Below are 20,135 nucleotides of genomic sequence, written 5' to 3'. Positions count from 1 at the left end.
GCACAGAAGCAGAATATCGAGCTCTTGCTCACACAACCGCTGAATTGGTTTGGATAGAATTCTTGCTGACTGAATTACAAATTCCCTTTCATCCACCTACCCTATTGTGTGACAATTTAAGTGCTGTTTTGTTATCACACAACCCGATTCTCCATGCTCGCACCAAACCCGTTAAACTCGACATTCACTTTGTTCATGAACGTGTTGTGGCTAAGCAATTGTTAATTCAACATGTCCCAACATTTGCACAACTGGCAGTCACACTTACAAAACCCCTTGGGACTGCTACTTTCCAATACCTCAGGTGCAAGCTCAAGGTGTTCCCCCCTTGATCTTGAGGGGGCGTGTTAGAGATATGCAGAATATCTCTCTATTGTTTGTAGTGTGTATGATAAGGGTAGTGTGTATGGTAAGGGTAGAGATAGCAGATTGTCCATAACAATGTAATAGTGTATGATGGAAAAATAATTTCAGAATGCAAAACTCTCTATTATGCAATTATGCAAATTCTAATACTTCATAATGTAAAAATGTTAAGTTCTGGAACTTATAAATTCTAGTGTATATCAAGCAACTTGCATTGGAGATGTTGGCGTTTTTCGTTCTAACAATTCTAATAATTTTCATACTCGAAGGACTTGCACATGATAGGCTGAAAATGTTTCTTATTTAATGTATAGAGACTATGCAGTACCACTTCAACTACCTACCCATTAATACAACATGCTACCAAAACCCCTAAATTGTCCTTTTTGCAAAATAATATTGCACTTCAAAATGCCCTTTTTTGTAATTAATCAACTACCTACCCATTAATACAACATGCTACCAAAAACTCTAAATTGTCCTTTTTGCAAAATAATATTGCACTTCAAAATGCCCTTTTTTTAATTTGCTAATTCAGATTTTAATTCCAACCAATTAGATTTATCTAATAGTCCAAGTGGCACTCTCTTTTTATAAAACTTGATGTTACATCTTAATATCCATTGGGTTTTCCCGCCACATTTTAAAAACCTATGAACAAATGCCTTCTCCTCTATATCCTTTAATTTCACAATCTCAATAGTTCACTTTCATTTTCATTCGTTTTCTTCTCTCTGCAAATTCATAACCAAACGCTCTCTCTCCACATTCAAAACCCAAACCCCACCACCAACCCACCTCGTCTCCCAAATCCTCTTCGGTGAGATTTTGTCTTCATTTTCTTGGTAAAGTTTATGGCTTTTGTATTGGGTGTGTTCTTCTTCACAACATATTAAAAGTTTCCTGAAATTTTGTTTAGGTTTTCTTCACAACTTTGTGTTATTCACAAAGTTTCTTGAAAAAAAGTTTACGTTTTTGATATTTTTTGTTTGCGTTTTCGGTTTCATGTTTCAGCTTCTCCGAGATTTTAGAGTTTGTATACCTTCTGTTCTTATTTTCAATGTTATGTTATTTTTGGGTTTTCATTTTTACACGTTTTGGATTTTCATTTTTATGGCTTTTCTATTCGGTGTGTTCTTCTTCACAACACATTAAAGTTTCCTGAAATTTTGTTTAGGTTTTCTTCACAACTTTCTGTTCTTCACAAAGTTTCATGAAAAAAAGTTTAAGTTTTTGATATTTTTTGTTTACGTTTTCGGTTTCATGTTTCAGCTTCTCCGAGATTTTAGAGTTTGTATACTTTCTGTTCTTATTTTCAATGTTATGTTATTTTTGGGTTTTCATTTTTACACATTTTGGGTTTTAATGTTCCATTATGATTTGTGACTTGGTACCAGACCAAAATGTATAGAAAATCATTGTTGGTGTAGTGGACATTGAAGCACATTGAAGCAATTATTGAAGACGGGAAGGTAGTTTACATAACAGTTGCATTTTTTCCAAGCATTAGCATTGTTTAACTATTTATTCTGTTTTTGTAATGTTAGGCTGAGCAAATCCATGTTGTGACTCGATGAAGAGAACTTGAGCTCTGGAACAAGACATTTCAGGAGGGTCAAACCTACATGGTATAGAATCATGAGGCTCTGGAACAAGAACAAAGCAAGTTGAAAATTTATGTAGTTTATGTAAAGTCAAGAATGGCATTTTGGTGACAAGTTGTTGCATTGGGATTTACCAGCTAAAACTTATCTTTTGGCCCTAACCTGCCTTTGTTTTATCTATAATTATGTTTAGTTGTCTTTGAAACAATGTTTTATTCTTCAATTAGTTTCTGTTTGGAACAATGTTAACAAATGGTATGTAAGAATTATGTTGAATCATGCTACTTTATTCATCTTAAGTAATTGAATGCTTCTATCATTCACCTATTAAATTTCATCTTAAATAATTGAATGGTTTGCTCTTGCTTAAGTTTGTTTAGATGTGTGTCTGTTAGTTGTTTTAAAATGGCTGACAATAGTTTATAGCTTCAAGTTCTTTGGTAGTCCTCTCTATACTTTCAAGTCAGCAGGGATGGTGAGATTTTCTTTACCTCAAACCAAGCTGTGGTGTGTAATATGCTGCTGTTTCATAGTAGGTGCAATTGTAAATCGTCATTTCTTATGCCCTTGCCTAATAAAGTTTCTTTCTTGGACTTCAAAGAAAAGAAGTAATTGAATGCTTATATTCAGTTATATGGCACAGGACGTGGGATAAGCGAATTTAAACAAAACCAATGTGTACCTATTAAATAAAACAATTGAAATAATAAAATATGTTCTACATATCAAACAAGTTATGTCTTTTATAAATCCTCAAAAGTGTTTTTGTCTTTTATAAAACCTCAAAAGTAATTTTGTCTGTTGGCCAAAAAAAAGTAATAGAAGCAAGACGTAAAAGTGTTTTTGACAACCGCCCAAACAAAAGTTGTAGCATAAAAATAAGATTGTTTCCTATTATTTATATATATGTGACTAGAAAAAGCAGTCAGCAACAATGTGATGATAATTTGTTGTCTCTTAGCTAGCAACTAGCGTTTACACTTCATAAAAAATTGGAAGTTCCAATATAAGTGAAAAGCAAGTATAAAAGGTACACAAATACAGCCTGTCACCGATTTATGTGCAAACTTTTTCATCATACTGCTTGCACAAAAAGTACACAATTGTATTTTTTAAAATCCATCTACAACCTTTCTGTTTCAATGAATCAAGACAAGCTTACCCAAGCTGCAGTTGTCCACCAGTTCATTTTCAAGACAAGCTTCATCCAGACAAATTTATTACTAGATGTGATTTAACATGATAAAATACTATCTATGTATCATTTTGGCAGATACACAAAAGTATCACTATAACTTAGAAATGTATTTAACTCCTCTGTTAGCATACTGAATATTTTTAAGGGCATTCTCTTTGAATGTTTCTTGAGTCATTTATTAGTAACCCAACAGTAATAGAAAATATTCATCACACTTAATGGTTTTCACCAATGAATATAATTTAACAAAAGATATAGGTATTAGCCAAAATTGTAGGGTAGCATTACTCTCAATTTGAGTACATGCCAAAAAGAACATTAATAAGAGAGTATGGTCTTTTGTTAGATGCTGTTATGTGATTTTTCTTTTTCCATTTTGTATCACCCATTCATTAATAAGAGAGTATGGTTTTTTCCACTAAGTCAAAATTATAGACCATCTCATTTCCTAGCACAACATTTCTCATCATATAGGTCCATAACATTTGGTACTGGTGTTAGGAGTGAATTATCAGTATTTTCATGTGTTAAAATTACTACCTTTTGATCTGAAGTTAAGCATATCGTATAATTTTTAGTGATTTTATGGTTAGAATTGAACTCTAGAAGTTTGATTCTAGTTGTAAAGCAAATCGAATCACTTTGGGTGTTATTGATGCAGGTATTAGGGCTGAGAAGTAATGATGAGGAAACATGAAGGCGTAAGAACACTGGAGACACAAAAGCACAAAGAAGTGAGATAAAGCAAAGGCCGCGCCGCAGCAGATTTGGGCGAGGCGCGCCAAACTCTCTGGTCCTAGTCCGCGACGCGCTCTCCCGTGCCGCGCCGCGGTTGCTTTGTCAAAAAGAAATATTGTTATAAATAGAATCCCTAATCCTCATAACTCAGGGACTTTGGTGAGCGAAATTCAGAGAGCAGTCCTATTCCAGAGCAGAAAACAACATTCGACGAAGAATTCAACATAAATCGAAGACATTCCCTTGATTAGGATGAATCCCTCTATGAAGTTTTTTGTGTTCTTCATGTCTATGGAGAGCTAAACCCCATTGTGTTGAGTTTAAGGTAGTAGTTAACCTATGAAGATGCAATAACTTTAATTAATTCCTGTGAACAATTGTTAAGTTTTATTATCAATAAAGAATCTTGCTTTTAATTTATATCATTGTTGAATTATCAATCGAGAGATAGGGTTCATACTTTTGCCCTAGGTTTTTATATTGGCTTGTTCTTAATTCGCAGAGATGGGATTGTGAATAAGTTTTCATAAATCATCGTGTTTAATTCCCTTTATCTTTATTGTTATTCTGAGAGATCGAATATCATACCGGTAGAGGTGGCTCTAAATTGACCTTAGACATAATATCAGTTTTGAGGATGAATGAAGATAATAGCTTATATAATGGTTCACTTGTGGATTAATTGATAAATTGCATATGAATAGGTTGATGAGCCCTAGAACTTAACATATTCATCATCATTGTTAATCACTTTTCAAGCTTTCAGTTTGATTATTTATTACTTTCTTACACGCACTATTAGAATAAACAATCAAAACCAATGCTTTTTACCATTCATTATAATTCGACTATAGAACGGAAGTAATATTGAGTCAATCTCTGTGGATACGATATATTAGAAAATATTTACCCGAAATACTTTCAACAACTGGTCAAAAAGTACAGGTGTGCGAGTTCCTCTTGCAAAGGCAGAGGGATTAAAAGGCCTTTGTAGGTATATTACGTTGTATGGTGATTAAACATTGTATGATGGTGTTTTATAGTGATTTTAGGAGTCCTACTCACGTGGAGTGAGAGGCTCGTTGGATGAACGATATGCTTAGGTATAAGCTACTTAGGGGAATGATCAATATGAGTTATAATTTGGCTAAACACTATACTTTGGGGTGTAGTGAAATGTCTTGCCTCCTATAAGGGAGGTGCATATATAAAGGCGTTTATGGCCTAGGGTTCTCTTGGGAAGGTCATCACCCACTCAGTCAATGGTGGACCGTTGAATCACTATTTCAAAGGAGGATGTGGGTCAATTGACCCTGACTTTTCTTTTCCCTAGAAACGTCTTTTCGTGATCGCCTAGGCATCACACCATGGGAGAAGCCCTCCCTATTTTGTAAAGTTTCACATAGAGCAGGGTGTACCTGCCACTCTATTTCAAATCCTTTTTGCTTATCTCTCGTCTAGTGGAAGTTCGTCAGACTTTAGATAATGTAGTATTGGCGACATCCATCTAGGTTATGGGATAACTTCCTCAGAGTACACCTCCTCCACCTCAGTACTAGGGGATGCGAGAGGCTCATGGATAAGTGTTTTGTTGAAATCACTTTATTCAATGGGTCTAGCTTGGACATGATGTCTACTATAAAGTTTTTCTCATTAGGGACGTGATCTATTTTAAAACAGGTGAAACATGAGGAAAAATTGTGTACCTTTCATAGATATTTCGTCAACTGTGGCTCCTTGACTTGTTATTACCCAAAGACTTGGTTGGTGACCAGGTAGGAGTCACTTTTGGCCTTCATTCTAGAAGCTCTAATCTTTAAGGCAATAATTATTCCAACAATGAAAGCCTAGTACTCTGTCTAGTTGTTGCTAGCAGTGAACTATAAATTTAGTTCCTGCTTAATGAGCATGTTGCAAGGTCCTTCTAGAACCATCCTGACACCACTTCCTTTTACGTTGGAGGTGCCATCTACAAATAACGCCCATTCTACAAATGTTTCCTCGACTACAGGAAAGTTGAATTGTGCCACGAAATCTGTCAGGGCTGGTGATTTTATGCTTCGCCTTGGGACATATTGGATGTTGTATTCTGATATTTCCAATGCTCAATATAATTGGTTTTTATGTTGTGACCATGAAAGTATGGTATTAATTTCCTCGTCGCAACGACGATGACTAACGCTAGTTTATTAATCTTCTAATAGCGCACTTCGATGCCTTTTAACACATTACTTACGAAAATTCTCCTCCCTATATATTTCCTAGACAAAGACTGAGCTCATCGCCTGATTTGTGACTAAGAGATAGAGGAGTAACAACAATTCGTCTCTCGGGCGAGTTAGGACGGGGTGATGTGGGAAAATTCTTTGAAGGATAGAAAAACACTTAGAAAGGGGGGGGGGGGGGTTGAATAAGTGTAGTCAAAAAACTTGGACGATAAAAACAAATTGCACAGTTATTTTTATCCTGGTTCGTTGTTAACTAAACTACTCCAGTCCACCCCCACGGAGTGATTTACCTCACCTGAGGATTTAATCCACTAATCGCAACAGATTACAATGGTTTTCCACTTAGCCCATGACTAAGTCTTCTAGAGTATCCTGATCACAACCTGATCACTCTAGGAACAAATGCTTAGACACAAGCTAAGACTTTCTTAGAGTATCCTGACCACCACGTGATCACTCTAATTACAACTGCTTAGACACAAGCTAAGACTTCCTAGAGTATCCTGATCAACACTTGATCACTCTAGTTACTTACAAATTAATGTAATCAAATAAGAGTTTTACAATGCTTCTGAAAAGCTATAATCACAACAGTGATATTTCTCTTAACGTTTAAGCTTAATCTCACTAATATATTACAACAGCAATGTAGTGAGCTTTGATGAAGATGAAGTTTCTGAGCTTTGATTTGAACAGCATTTCAGCAAGTTTTTCAGAATAAGTTTATTCAGAATTGGTAACCTTGCTTCTCATCAGAACTTCATTTATATAGGCGTTTGAGAAGATGACCGTTGGGAGCATTTAATGCTTTGCGTATTCCGTACAGCATTGCATTTAATGTTTCACGCTTTTGTCAACTACCTCGAGCCTTGTTCACGCTGTGTCTACTGACGTTGCCTTTAATAGCTTTCAACGTTCCTTTTGTCAGTCAGCGTAGCCTGCCACCTGTACTTTCTTCTGATATGATGTTTGAGTATATAATATTTGAATATCATCAGAGTCAAACAGCTTGGTGCATAGCATCTTCTTGTCTTCTGACCTTGAAGTGCTTCTGAGCGTGATACCATGAGAACTTCAGTGCTTCTGCTTCTGATCTCAAGTTCTTCTGATGCTTCCATAGACCCATGTTCTGATTCTGCCTTGACCATCTTCTGATGTCTTGCCAGACCATGTTCTGATGTTGCATGCTGAACCTTCTGAGACAAAGCTTCTGAGCGCTGATTTGTGCATACTCTTTATATATTTCCTGAAAGGGAAATTGCAATGTATTAGAGTACCACATTATCTCACACAAAATTCATATCCTTGTTATCATCAAAACTAAGAATATTGATCAGAACAAATCTTGTTCTAACAATCTCCCCCTTTTTGATGATGACAAAAACATATATAAATGATACGAATTTGCGATCAGAAAGAGCAGACGGCTAAAGACAAATTACACAGCTATAGCATAAGCATGTGAATATGTCTCCCCCTGAGATTAACAATCTCCCCCTGAGATGAATAATCTCCCCCTGAAATTAATACTAGAAGAATTTTATAAATGAAAGACTTCCCTGATTATTTCGGTAGAGACGTTCATAGTGCTTGATCTTTAGAACATTCATGACTTCTGATTTCTGCTTCCATAGGACAGCTTCAGAACATTGAATTTCTTTAGATCCTCAGAACATTCACAGCTTCTGATTCCTGCTTCCATCGGACAGCTTCAGAACTTGAATTTCTTTGATCTTCAGAACATTCACAGCTTCTGACTTCTGCTTCCATCGGACAACTTCAGAACTTGAATTTCTTTGATCTTCAGAACATTCACAGCTTCTGACTTCTGCTTCCATCAGACAGCTTCAGAACTTGAATTTCTTTAGATCTTCAGAACATTCACAGCTTCTGACTTCTGCTTTCATCGGGACAGCTTCAGAGCTTGAATTTCTTCTTACATCACTTCATGCTAGATTGTATCAGAACATTATTGAATGTACCAGAGCATCATCAGAGCATCTCTACATCCTGAAATGTTACAGAACAAAACTAAACGACAAAAGTCAGCATGAATGAATCAGAATATAAAATATGTTTCAGAACACATAATATGTATCAGAGCCATATAAGCCATATAGAATGTATCAGAACAAATAGACATTCAGAATCAGATCATATTCTATCATTAGAATATCTGAACATTCTTCCTTCTTGCTTCTGATTCTGAAGCTTCATAGCACTCAGCTTGCTTCAAGAATCCAAGAACTTGATTCATCTTGTTGCTTCTTATGTTGATCTTGAATCTTCGATTCCTGCAACAACACAACTTAAAGCATAGAACTTTGCAAGTTCTGTTAGTAGTGTGGGGCCTTTTTACCCGGTAACTGATAATATTTAATCAGATCATTTATCATATATTTTCTCCCCCTTTTTGTCATAACATCAAAAAGAATATAAAAGATTCAGATGAAGAAAACGACAAAGGAAAGAAACAACATTAAACTTTTCATTGATTTAAACAAGCAGGATTACAAAAGATGTATGCAGAAAACAAATGCAACAAGGAAAGAAAACTACAAAGACCAAACGACTAAGACCCTAGCCTAGACAAAATCTGCGCCAGAATGTCTTGAACCCCGTCAGTGCTTGCAGTTTGCCTTGCCATGAAGGAGCGAAACTCAGCATTGGCTGCTTCTTGCGCGTCCATACGAGAAGCTAGCAAAGCTTGATTCTGATTCAGAGCTTCCAAGGTCTCCATCAGAGCTGAGGGTGCACCAGAAGAAGAAGCACCATAGTTTCTGCCAACAGGGACAGCAATCTCAGCAGGACGATCTTCTGGGATGTCTTCAGCTTCTGTACCTTCCATCTCAACATCCGAGTCTGACTCAGGACCAGCCTCAACATATTCTGGTTCAGGCAACTCAGAAGCTCCAACTTCCAACGCCTGAAGAATAGCTGCTAGGTTTGTTGGAGGAGTAGGACCATCAACTTCAGCAGGATAAACCACTTCTGGAAAGACCATGTGAGGAGCACTTTCAGAAGGGTTCATTCTGAACCAATTGAACAGCCATTGAAAATCTCCAGTCAGCACTGGAAACCTTGGTCTCCATACCACAATGTCTCTGCAGGGGTTTCCTTCTTCCATCTCATCTGCAGGTATCCTCTCTTCAAGAACTCTTCTGTTCCTGATGAGATGGTGATAGCTGCTTTCACCAACTTCTAAGAGACGACCACGAGCCCCAGGTGCTTCAGTCATGATCATTCTCTGGACATCCGTAGCCCTAACCAGAAAATCCTGGCGAAAGGCTTCCTAGAGGTTGCAGGTAGCATACTCATCCAGATGATTAAGGTGAGCAGCACCCAGAATCTCCAACCAGCTATTTACATCAGAATGTAAAAGCTCTAGAAATGATTGAGTGGTAGGTGTTGGAGGGTTGACAGTGAATCTGGAGTCAGGAAACAAAAAACTGTAGGGGTTAGGTGTTCTGGTGGGAAAAGGGTGTGAGAGAGATGAGGAGATGTCTGTGGGATGGGTTGTAGGAGAAAGGATATCAGATGGTGATGATGGTGATTCCAGAGAGGTGAAAGAAGAGGAAGAGGTGGTGGAAGTCTGTGAAGAGGGAGGTGATTGAGGGATACCATCCAGGGGTTGATACACACGTCTAGAGTAGTTTCCAGACATCATAGCTTCAAACGGGTTCACTTTGAGAGGGTCATAGGTGATCCTTACTCTTTTTGGTTTGATTTCTGGTTCATCAGTTGCCTTTCTCTTTTGTTTACGATCAGTTTCTTGATTTGCAGAACTTGACGAGGGATTCATGATGAAGTTGCAGATAGTGAAAACTGTTAGGGTTTACGATATGAATGCAAAGAGAGAGAGCGGAAAAGAAACTAAATGCAAGAGAGAGAAATATAAGAGGAAAAAGAAACGTTTGAAGAGTATTAAAAGAAAACGAAATAAAAGGAAATGATGGATAGCATTTAATGTTACATGACGTGAGGAGAGATAATAATGACAAAAGAAGTGATTAGCACAGTTACCTAAGTAGGCGTCCCCTCAACTGCACGCACGCTTGTCCAGAGATAGTGAACACGTGCTTACCATCTGGATAGCTAGTTACAGCTGTTTTACTTTTAAAGAGATTATGAGTCAACTTAGACAATGAAACGTTAGTAATAACTGAATCACTACTTCTAATTGATTACAATCAGAACTTCTTATAAAAGACTAATCCAATCTCATTTCAGAAGATACTCATACATAAGATCTTCTCATCTTCTCATTCTGGGCATAAATCCATACTGATATTCTTCAGAATGAACTTAAACCTATCTTCAGCAAGGGGTTTTGTAAAGATATCAGCCCATTGATGGTCTGTATCCACAAAGTTTAAAGATATAACACCCTTCTGAACATAGTCCCTTATGAAATGATGTTTAATCTCAATATGTTTAGCTTTTGAATGTAAGATAGGATTCTTAGATAAACATATAGCAGAAGTATTATCACAGAAGATAGGAATGTTACTCTCATATATCTGATAATCTTCTAGCTGACTTCTCATCCAGAGCATTTGTGTGCTACAACCAGCAACAGCAACATATTCTGCTTCTGTTGTTGAGAGGGCAATAGTAGCTTGCTTCTTGCTGTACCATGAGATCAGATGACTTCCAAGAAATTGACAACTTCCAGAAGTGCTCTTCCTTTCAATTCTATCTCCAGCATAGTCAGCATCAAAGAATCCTACTAAGTTGTAATCTTTGGATCTTCTGTAAACTAAACCAACATTAGTAGTACCTTTCAGATACCTCAGAATTCTCTTAACCGCAGTTAAATGAGATTCTCTCGGATCTGATTGGAATCTAGCACACAAGCAAACACTGAAGAGAATGTCAGGTCTAGAAGCAGTTAGGTATAGAAGAGATCCAATTATACCTCTGTACAACTTCTGATCTACCTTCTTACTTACCTCATCCTTACCTAGGACACATGTTGGATGCATAGGAGTTTTGGCTTCTTTGCTTTCAGAAAGATTAAACTTCTTCAGAAGTTCTTTCACATACTTCGTTTGATGAACATAAGTTCCATCAGAAGTTTGGTTGATTTGAATCCCAAGGAAATACTTGAGTTCTCCCATCATGCTCATTTCAAATTCAGCCTGCATAGACTCAGCAAACTCCTTTCCAAGTGTAGCATTAGATGTTCCAAAGATAATATCATCAACATATATTTGACAAATTAAAATATCCTTTTTAAATGTTTTACAAAAGAGAGTAGTGTCCACTTTTCCTCTAGTGAAACCATTTTCCAGAAGGAAAGAACTCAAACGTTCATACCAAGCTCTAGGAGCTTGTTTCAATCCGTATAATGACTTCTTTAATTTAAAAACATGATTTGGGGACATGGAGTCTTCAAAACCAGGAGGTTGATGGACATAAACTTCTTCATCTATGTAACCATTTAAGAAGGCACTCTTAACATCCATCTGATAAAGAGCGATGTTGTGTTGAGTGGCAAAAGAAATTAATAGACGAATAGATTCTAACCTGGCCACTGGTGCAAAGGTTTCTGTGTAGTCAATCCCTTCTTGCTGACTATAACCTTGAGCGACCAGTCTGGCTTTGTTTCTTACCACTTCTCCCTTCTCGCTTAGCTTGTTTCTGAACACCCACTTAGTGCCGATGATGTTAAATCCTTTTGGTCTAGGAACCAAGTCCCATACATCATTCCTTGTAAACTGATTTAGTTCTTCTTGCATGGCAATTATCCAGTCTGGATCTTCTAGAGCTTGATCAACAGAAGTTGGCTCGATCAAAGAAACAAGACCTAATTGAAATTCTGCATTGTTCTTAAGGAATGCCCTTGTTCTGATGGGATCATCTTTCTTACCAAGGATCTCATCTTCTGAATGAGCTGAGGCGAGTCTAGGTGATCTTCTGACTGTTGGTTCTTCAGAAATCCTGAGATTCTCTAAAGATGCAGCAACTTGATCTTCTGATCCATTGCTTCTGAGACTGCCAGCTTCTGCAGCTTTGCTTCTTGGTTCTACTGCTTCTGATATATCAATATCAAAATCTGCAAAATTCTCAAACTGCTTTGGTTTTTCAAGACCAAGCTTATCATCAAACCTGATATTGATTGATTCTTCTCCAGTCAATGTTTCAGTATTGTACACTCTGTAGCCTTTAGAGCGTTCAGAATATCCAAGAAGGAAACACTTTTGTGCTTTAGAATCAAACTTACCAAGATGATCTTTAGTATTCAGAATAAAACATACACATCCAAAAGGATGGAAATATGAAATGTTGGGCTTTCTGTTCTTCCACAATTCATAAGGAGTCTTATTTAGAATAGGTCTGATAGAGATTCTATTCTGAATATAACACGCAATGTTTATTGCTTCTGCCCAGAAATGCTTAGCCATATTGGTTTCATTGATCATGGTTCTGGCCATTTCTTGTAGAGTCCTATTCTTTCGCTCTACAACTCCATTTTGTTGTGGAGTTCTAGGACAAGAGAAATCATGGGCAATACCATTTTCTTTGAAGAACTCCTCAAAGAATTTGTTCTCAAATTCACCACCATGATCACTTCTGACCTTTATGATTTTGCACTCCTTCTCAGATTGGATCTGAGTGCAAAATTCAAAGAACACTGAATGAGACTCATCCTTGTGTTTCAAGAACTTTACCCAAGTCCAGCGGCTATAATCATCAACGATGACTAATCCATATTTCTTCTCTCTGATAGATGCTGTTTTGACTGGGCCAAACAGATCAATGTGCAAGAGTTCTAACGGCCTTGAGGAAGAAACAACATTCTTAGACTTGAATGCAGGTCTGGAGAACTTGCCCTTCTGACATGCTTCACAAAGAGCATCTGATTTGAATTTCAGATTTGGGAGTCCTCTAACCAGATTTAGTTTGTTAATCTGAGAAATCTTTCTCAAACTAGCATGTCCTAATCTTCTGTGCCAGACCCATTGCTCTTCAGAAACAGACATAAGACAAGTCACCTTCTGCTTCTCAAGATCAGAAAGATCAATCTTATAGATGTTGTTCTTTCTCTTGCCTGTAAATAGGATTGAGCCATCCTTCTGACTTACAGCCTTGCAAGACTTTTGATTGAAGATTATATCATAACCATTGTCACTTAATTGACTTATGGACAATAAGTTATGCGTTAATCCTTCTACAAGAAGTACATTAGTTATGGAAGGAGAGTTACCAAGACTTATGGTTCCAGAGCCAATGATTTTGCCCTTCTGATCTCCTCCAAACTTGACTTCTCCACCTGGTTTAAGCACCAGGTCTTGGAATGTAGACCTTCTTCCCGTCATGTGTCGCGAGCACCCAGAGTCCAGGTACCATGACATTTTGCTTTTTGTCCTCTATGCCGCCAAGGATATCTGCAACAGAAATTATCTTCTCCTTAGGTACCCACAATTTCTTGGGTCCTTTCTTGTTAGTTCTCCTCAAGTTCTGATTGAACTTGGGTTTAGCAAAATATTTAACAGGAGGAACAACATGATATTCTTTAGTTTTGTCAGCATGATATTTCTTAGGATGTGTCACAAGCTTCTTGGTGTGAACAGTGTTAAACTTCTGTGCATGTGAAGTGAGCCTAATATCATGAGCATGGCCATATTTGAACTGATCATACAATGGCTTGTATGTGATCTTCAGATCATCAATAGGTTCAAATTTATGTGAGGTATCACCCTCATAGCCAAAACCAAACCTTCTGTTTCCAGAAACACCATATATCATAGAAGCAAGATGACTTCTGCCAATACTTCTAGATAAGAACTTTCTGAAGCTCGAGTCATATTCTTTCAGAATATGATTCATGCTAGGAATGGATTTTTCTGTTTCAGAAGGAGATCCACTATCTTTGGATAGATTTAAAACTTTTTCCTTCAGTTCAGAATTTTCCAATTCCAGCTTCTTAGTTTCAAATTCAAACTGCTTTTTCAGCTTTTTGTATTTGATACTAAGATGAGCCTTGAGTTCCAGAAGTTCTGTTAAATTGGAAACTAACTCTTCTCTAGATAGTTCAGAAAATACCTCTTCAGAATCTGATTCTGATGTAGATTCTGATCCATCATCTTCTGTAGCCATCAGCGCAAAGTTGGCTTGCTCTCCTTCAGAGTCTGATTCTGATTCTGATTCAGAATCATCCCATGTTGCCATAAGACCTTTCTTCTTATGAAACTTCTTCTTGGGATTCTCCTTCTGAAGTTTTGGACACTCGTTCTTGTAATGTCCAGGCTCGTTGCACTCATAGTAGACAGCCTTCTTCTTGTCAGATCTTCTGTCACCAGAAGATTCTCCTCGTTCAAATCTCTTTGAACTTCTGAAGCCTCTGAACTTCCTTTGCTTGCTCTTCCAGAGTTGGTTTACCCTTCTGGAGATCATGGACAGTTCATCTTCTTCTTCAGATTCTGATTCTTCAGGATCTTCTTCTCTAGCCTGAAAAGCGTTAGTGCATTTTTTAACATTAGATTTTAATGCAATAGACTTACCTTTCTTCTGAGGCTCGTTTGCGTCCAGCTCTATTTCATGGCTTCTCAAGGCACTAATAAGCTCTTCCAAAGAAACTTCATTCAGATTCTTCGCAATCTTGAATGCAGTCACCATTGGACCCCATCTTCTGGGTAAGCTTCTGATAATATTCTTTACATGATCAGCCTTGGTGTAGCCTTTATCCAGAACTCTCAATCCAACAGTTAGAGTTTGAAATCTTGAGAACATCTTCTCAATATCTTCATCATCCTCCATCTTGAAGGCTTCATATTTCTGGATTAGAGCAAGAGCTTTAGTCTCCTTGACTTGAGCATTTCCCTCATGGGTCATTTTCAATGACTCATATATATCATGGGCAGTTTCCCTGTTAGATATCTTCTCATACTCAGCATGAGAGATAGCATTCAGCAAAACAGTCATGCATTTGTGATGATTTTTGAATTCTTTCTTTTGATCATCAGTCATTTCACTTCTTGTGAGCCTTACACCAGTAGCTTTAACAGGATGTTTGTAACCATCCAACAGAAGATCCCATAGATCAGCATCCAGACCAAGAAAGTAACTTTCCAGTTTATCTTTCCAATATTCAAAGTTTTCACCATCGAATACTGGTGGTCTAGTGTAACCATTGTTACCATTGTATTGCTCAGCAGAGCCAGATGTAGATGCAGTTGGATTTATTTGAACTTCACCAGCCATCTTTTACTGAAGCATTTTTCTCTTCCTGAATCTTTTCTAAACACGGTTAAGTGCTTGCACCTTAGAACCGGCGCTCTGATGCCAATTGAAGGATAGAAAAACACTTAGAAAGGGGGGGTTTGAATAAGTGTAGTCAAAAAACTTGGACGATAAAAACAAATTGCACAGTTATTTTTATCTTGGTTCGTTGTTAACTAAACTACTCCAGTCCACCCCCACGGAGTGATTTACCTCACCTGAGGATTTAATCCACTAATCGCAACAGATTACAATGGTTTTCCACTTAGCCCACGACTAAGTCTTCTAGAGTATCCTGATCACAACCTGATCACTCTAGGAACAAATGCTTATACACAAGCTAAGACTTTCTTAGAGTATCCTGACCACCACGTGATCACTCTAATTACAACTGCTTAGACACAAGCTAAGACTTCCTAGAGTATCCTGATCAACACTTGATCACTCTAGTTACTTACAAATTAATGTAATCAAATAAGAGTTTTACAATGCTTCTGAAAAGCTATAATCACAACAGTGATATTTCTCTTAACGTTTAAGCTTAATCTCACTAATATATTACAACAGCAATGTAGTGAGCTTTGATGAAGATGAAGTTTCTGAGCTTTGATTTGAACAGCGTTTCAGCAAGTTTTTCAGAATAAGTTTATTCAAAATTGGTAACCTTGCTTCTCATCAGAACTTCATTTATATAGGCGTTTGAGAAGATGACCGTTGGGAGCATTTAATGCTTTCACGCTTTTGTCAACTACCTCGAGCCTTGTTCACGCTGTGTCTACTGACGTTGCCTTTAATAGCTTTCAACGTTCCTTTTGTCAGTCAGCGTAGCCTGCCACCTGTACTTTCTTCTGATATGATGTTTGAGTATATAATATTTGAATATCATCATAGTCAAACAGCTTGGTGCATAGCATCTTCTTGTCTTCTGACCTTGAAGTGCTTCTGAGCGTGATACCATGAGTACTTCAGTGCTTCTGCTTCTGATCTCAAGTTCTTCTGATGCTTCCATAGACCCATGTTCTGATTCTGCCTTAACCATCTTCTGATGTCTTGCCAGACCATGTTCTGATGTTGCATGCTGAACCTTCTGAGACAAAGCTTCTGAGCGCTGATTTGTGCATACTCTTTATATATTTCCTGAAAGGGAAATTGCAATGTATTAGAGTACCACATTATCTCACACAAAATTCATACCCTTGTTATCATCAAAACTAAGAATATTGATCAGAACAAATCTTGTTCTAACATTCTTGACCTTGGTGAAATCCTCCTCACATTCGGGGTCCATTCAAACCTCTCCTTCTTCTTTAAAGAGACAAAGAAGATGAAGGTTTTTTCGCCTGTGCAGGAGAGGAAGTGAGACAGCATGACACTTATTTGGGCTAGGCTCGATGCCATCACCCGTATCAGCATAAATCCTAGAAATTTGCCCGCTTGAACACCGAGAGAACACTCGGCGGAGTTTAGGCGCATATCATGTTTCTTGACTGACTGCAGGACATCCTCCAAATCTTCTTCACGGTTGTGCCCTTTGATAGTATTAACTATCATGTTGTCGACTTAAACCTCCAGGTTCACCCTATCTGGTGGAAGAAGACGATATTCATGAGCCATTGGTAGATGGAAACGTCGTTCTTATGACCGAAGGACATGACATTGTAGTAGTATCCGAGTCCGTGGAACCATGAAAGCAAGTTTTCTTCCATAGACACCTCGGTATGGGAAGGAGCCTTGGTTTAAATGGGATGAAGGCCATTACTTCAGAAACGTGCTCTTGTAGAAATGGGAAGATTCAACTAGGGAGTAGCAGAAGGTGAGATAAGCCTCTAGCATAAGGGGTTTCACCAATAAGAAATGCCTAAAAAAATCTCCCTAGTCTTTGGTGAAGGATTCAAACCAGTGATCATCCGAGTGGAAGCTAATAAGCCTCTGGTCATAATAGTCACTCTGAGAAGTACGAGCCAGGTATAACAAGTTGAAGAACATCCGAAGTGAAGGCCTCCAAGAACTACGCTCCATGCACAACTGGAACAACTTCATGTAATCCTAAGATCTCAGATGCAACTAAGGATGAGTTTTGTTAGATATGTGGTTTTATCGTTGGCATTAATTTTGCTAAAACATGGTTCATAACTGATGTTCATCAAGATGTTGTAACATTTTGACCAACTGTCATGATAGGTTCTGCTGTCACGAGTTTTGATAGATGTTATGCCAAATGTTGTGACATGCTATATTAGAACATCATAATAGTGTCAACTGGTTTTAATCCTTGAAGATTTGATTGAAAAATAGGAGATTCTAGAAGATTCCGACACTCATAGAGGCACATCCAATCAAGAAGTTTGTAGGACAAATGCAGATTTGATTGAGTTTCATAAAAAGGATCTTTGAGACTTTTTTAAGAAACGTAGATTTAATTTGATTTGATTTGTTCCTATTTTCTGTGAAGATCTTGCAGCTGATTGAAAAAGGAGAAGATTGGATTTGTTTCAGAGTCCAAACCCATACTGCAAGAGTCTACAAATAACGACTTGTTAAACCTAGTATAACAATCATTCACAAGAAGAAATTGTGATTACAAACAAGAGTTTAAGTTTTAAGAGGAGTTCTAGTTCTTCGTGTGTTTTGTTTGTATTTCACTCACGTATCTTTTGACACATTGAGGTATACTGATTGTTTTCACTCTTGAAACTTTTAAGCAAAAGATTTGAGTATTGTTCTTGATTGGAGATTTTAAGCAAGATCAAGTATTATTTATTTGAAAGTATAATCTTTCTATTTTGGTTTTTCTAGTCATTGGGATTGTGACTGGTTTTGGAACAATTGTTGGGATTGTAATTGTCTTTAATCACTGAGGTGATTGTGGAAAGTGAGAGGGGATTCTCATATCTAGGAAGTTCCTAGATAGAAATTGCATAGAAGTAGTGATTAGGTGATAAGTTGTAAACTGGGACTGTGTAGGCTTTGAACTAATACTATCATAGTATATTTCCTTCTTGGCTTGGTAGACTCCATATTAGGTGAGTTTCAATGAACTGAGTTAACAATTATCTGTGTAATTTATCATTCTGCAGTTTATTTCAGTTTTGATACATTTGTTCTGTCAGTTCGCAGATGTCATAACATATGTCTTGACATTGTGTTGGTGTTAGGACATCAGTCTTGACATTTATATTGTAAGTGCCAAAATTTCAATTGGCATCAGAGCAGGTACTATCTTCTGTTTATTCGGTGAGCTCCAAGGAGAGTAATTTCCGGTACTATGGATATAGAAGGAGGATACAACAACATACCACCTCTATTAGATGGTTTAAATTATGACTGTTGGAAAGTCAGAATGGTGGCTTTTTTGAAATCCATGGACACTAAAGCTTGGAAGGATATTTCAAGTATGCCTCTGGTTCAATCTCATAATCCTCAAAGAATCAGTCAAATGTCACTTTGTCCACCACATATGTAGAATTTGTTGTTGTTTCATCTTGTGTTTGTCAAGGAGTTTGCTTGAGAAATGATCTAAGTCATTTTAAGGTAAATAAGAATAAGGGTTTAGTCATTCTTTGTGATAATAATTCCTTCATCAAGCTATCAAAGAATCATATTATTCATTGGAGATGCAAACATATTGATGTTAGATTTCTCTTACTTAGAGACATCACTAAGGATGAAGTAATTGGGCTCAGACATTGTAGCACACATGACCAACTAATTGATATAGTTATTAAGCCATAAATCTTGACTCTTTTTAGAGATTAAGAAATGGCGTAGGGATGAATGGTTTGTTTGATAAAAATTGATTATTTGGTTATAAAGATAAATGTAAGAGAAGGTTTGTTAATGACAATTTATTTATAGACCTTCATGCCTTCTTGCCAACCCATAGCGAAATTCCATAAATGTCTCTATAATTCGGAGATGCATCTCCGAATACGTAAATAAGAATTATTTCAGAGATACATTTACAAAATTATTATTTTTTTGAAAAAAAGGTGTTTTCTAAGATGCATTTCCAAAATAACCCTTTTTTACGTCTTCGGAGATGCATCTCCGAATTATGCTGCATTTTTCTATTATTTCAAAACAGTCACCCCACTCATTTCAGTCTACCCAAAACATCAAAATTTCACCACCACACCCATTACTCCAAACTTTCTACACAATATAAAGTTGCTCTACAACATCAAATGACTCAAAGGCTCACTCAAAGGCACACTAAAAGCTTCAAACAAATTGTAAGTTTCTAAACTTTAAACTCTATCATTGATAATCTTGTTAGGGCTGTTAGAAATTAACAAAATGTAGTTAGTTGAAGTTATTAGCAACATGTAGTAGTGTTTGGTTGGTAAAAATTGGATTTTTAATGGTTTAGGGCAAGAAATGGGGATTGCAAAAATGGAGAATCGCGGGCATTTTCGGAAGTGGATTTCCGAAATCACCTCTGATTAGTTTCGGAAATGCACTTCCGAATTTAGTTTGAACTATACTTTTTTTATTTTCTGAATTGTTTCAACATCTTACATGGTCCAATTTTTTCAGGAAAATGTCAGGAAACCAGGCACACTTAGACAGGATAGGAAGACCCATACTTCATCGGCTCGACGGGAGCAGGCTACACAACTAGCAGCGACACGGGGACAGGGTCGAGTACGAGTGCCTGTCCAAATGGTTGAGGCGTCTGCAGGTTCCTCATCTGGCTCGAACGACTTCCTCCCGTAAGGATGAGGTACGTGAGGATGAGGAGGAGGTGGGAGTTAAGGAGGAGAATGAGATACTCGA

At 37.3% G+C, this 20,135-nt stretch overlaps 1 long non-coding RNA gene across 1 annotated transcript; it reads left to right on the top strand.

The window, feature by feature from the left end:
- The first annotated feature begins 1,108 nt into the window (after window positions 1–1,108).
- LOC131655610 (uncharacterized) lies at window positions 1,109–2,246 on the top strand. Its single transcript, XR_009299832.1, has 3 exons — window positions 1,109–1,186; window positions 1,764–1,838; window positions 1,914–2,246. It is a non-coding gene; the product is annotated as an uncharacterized LOC131655610 (long non-coding RNA).
- The last annotated feature ends 17,889 nt before the right edge of the window (window positions 2,247–20,135 follow it).

The sequence above is a fragment of the Vicia villosa genome, linkage group LG3 (genome assembly GCF_029867415.1).
Source record: "Vicia villosa cultivar HV-30 ecotype Madison, WI linkage group LG3, Vvil1.0, whole genome shotgun sequence".
Classification (NCBI taxonomy): Eukaryota; Viridiplantae; Streptophyta; class Magnoliopsida; order Fabales; family Fabaceae; genus Vicia; species Vicia villosa.
Note: the sequence above shows the minus strand (reverse complement) of the source record. Positions and strands in the feature narration are given on the sequence as shown.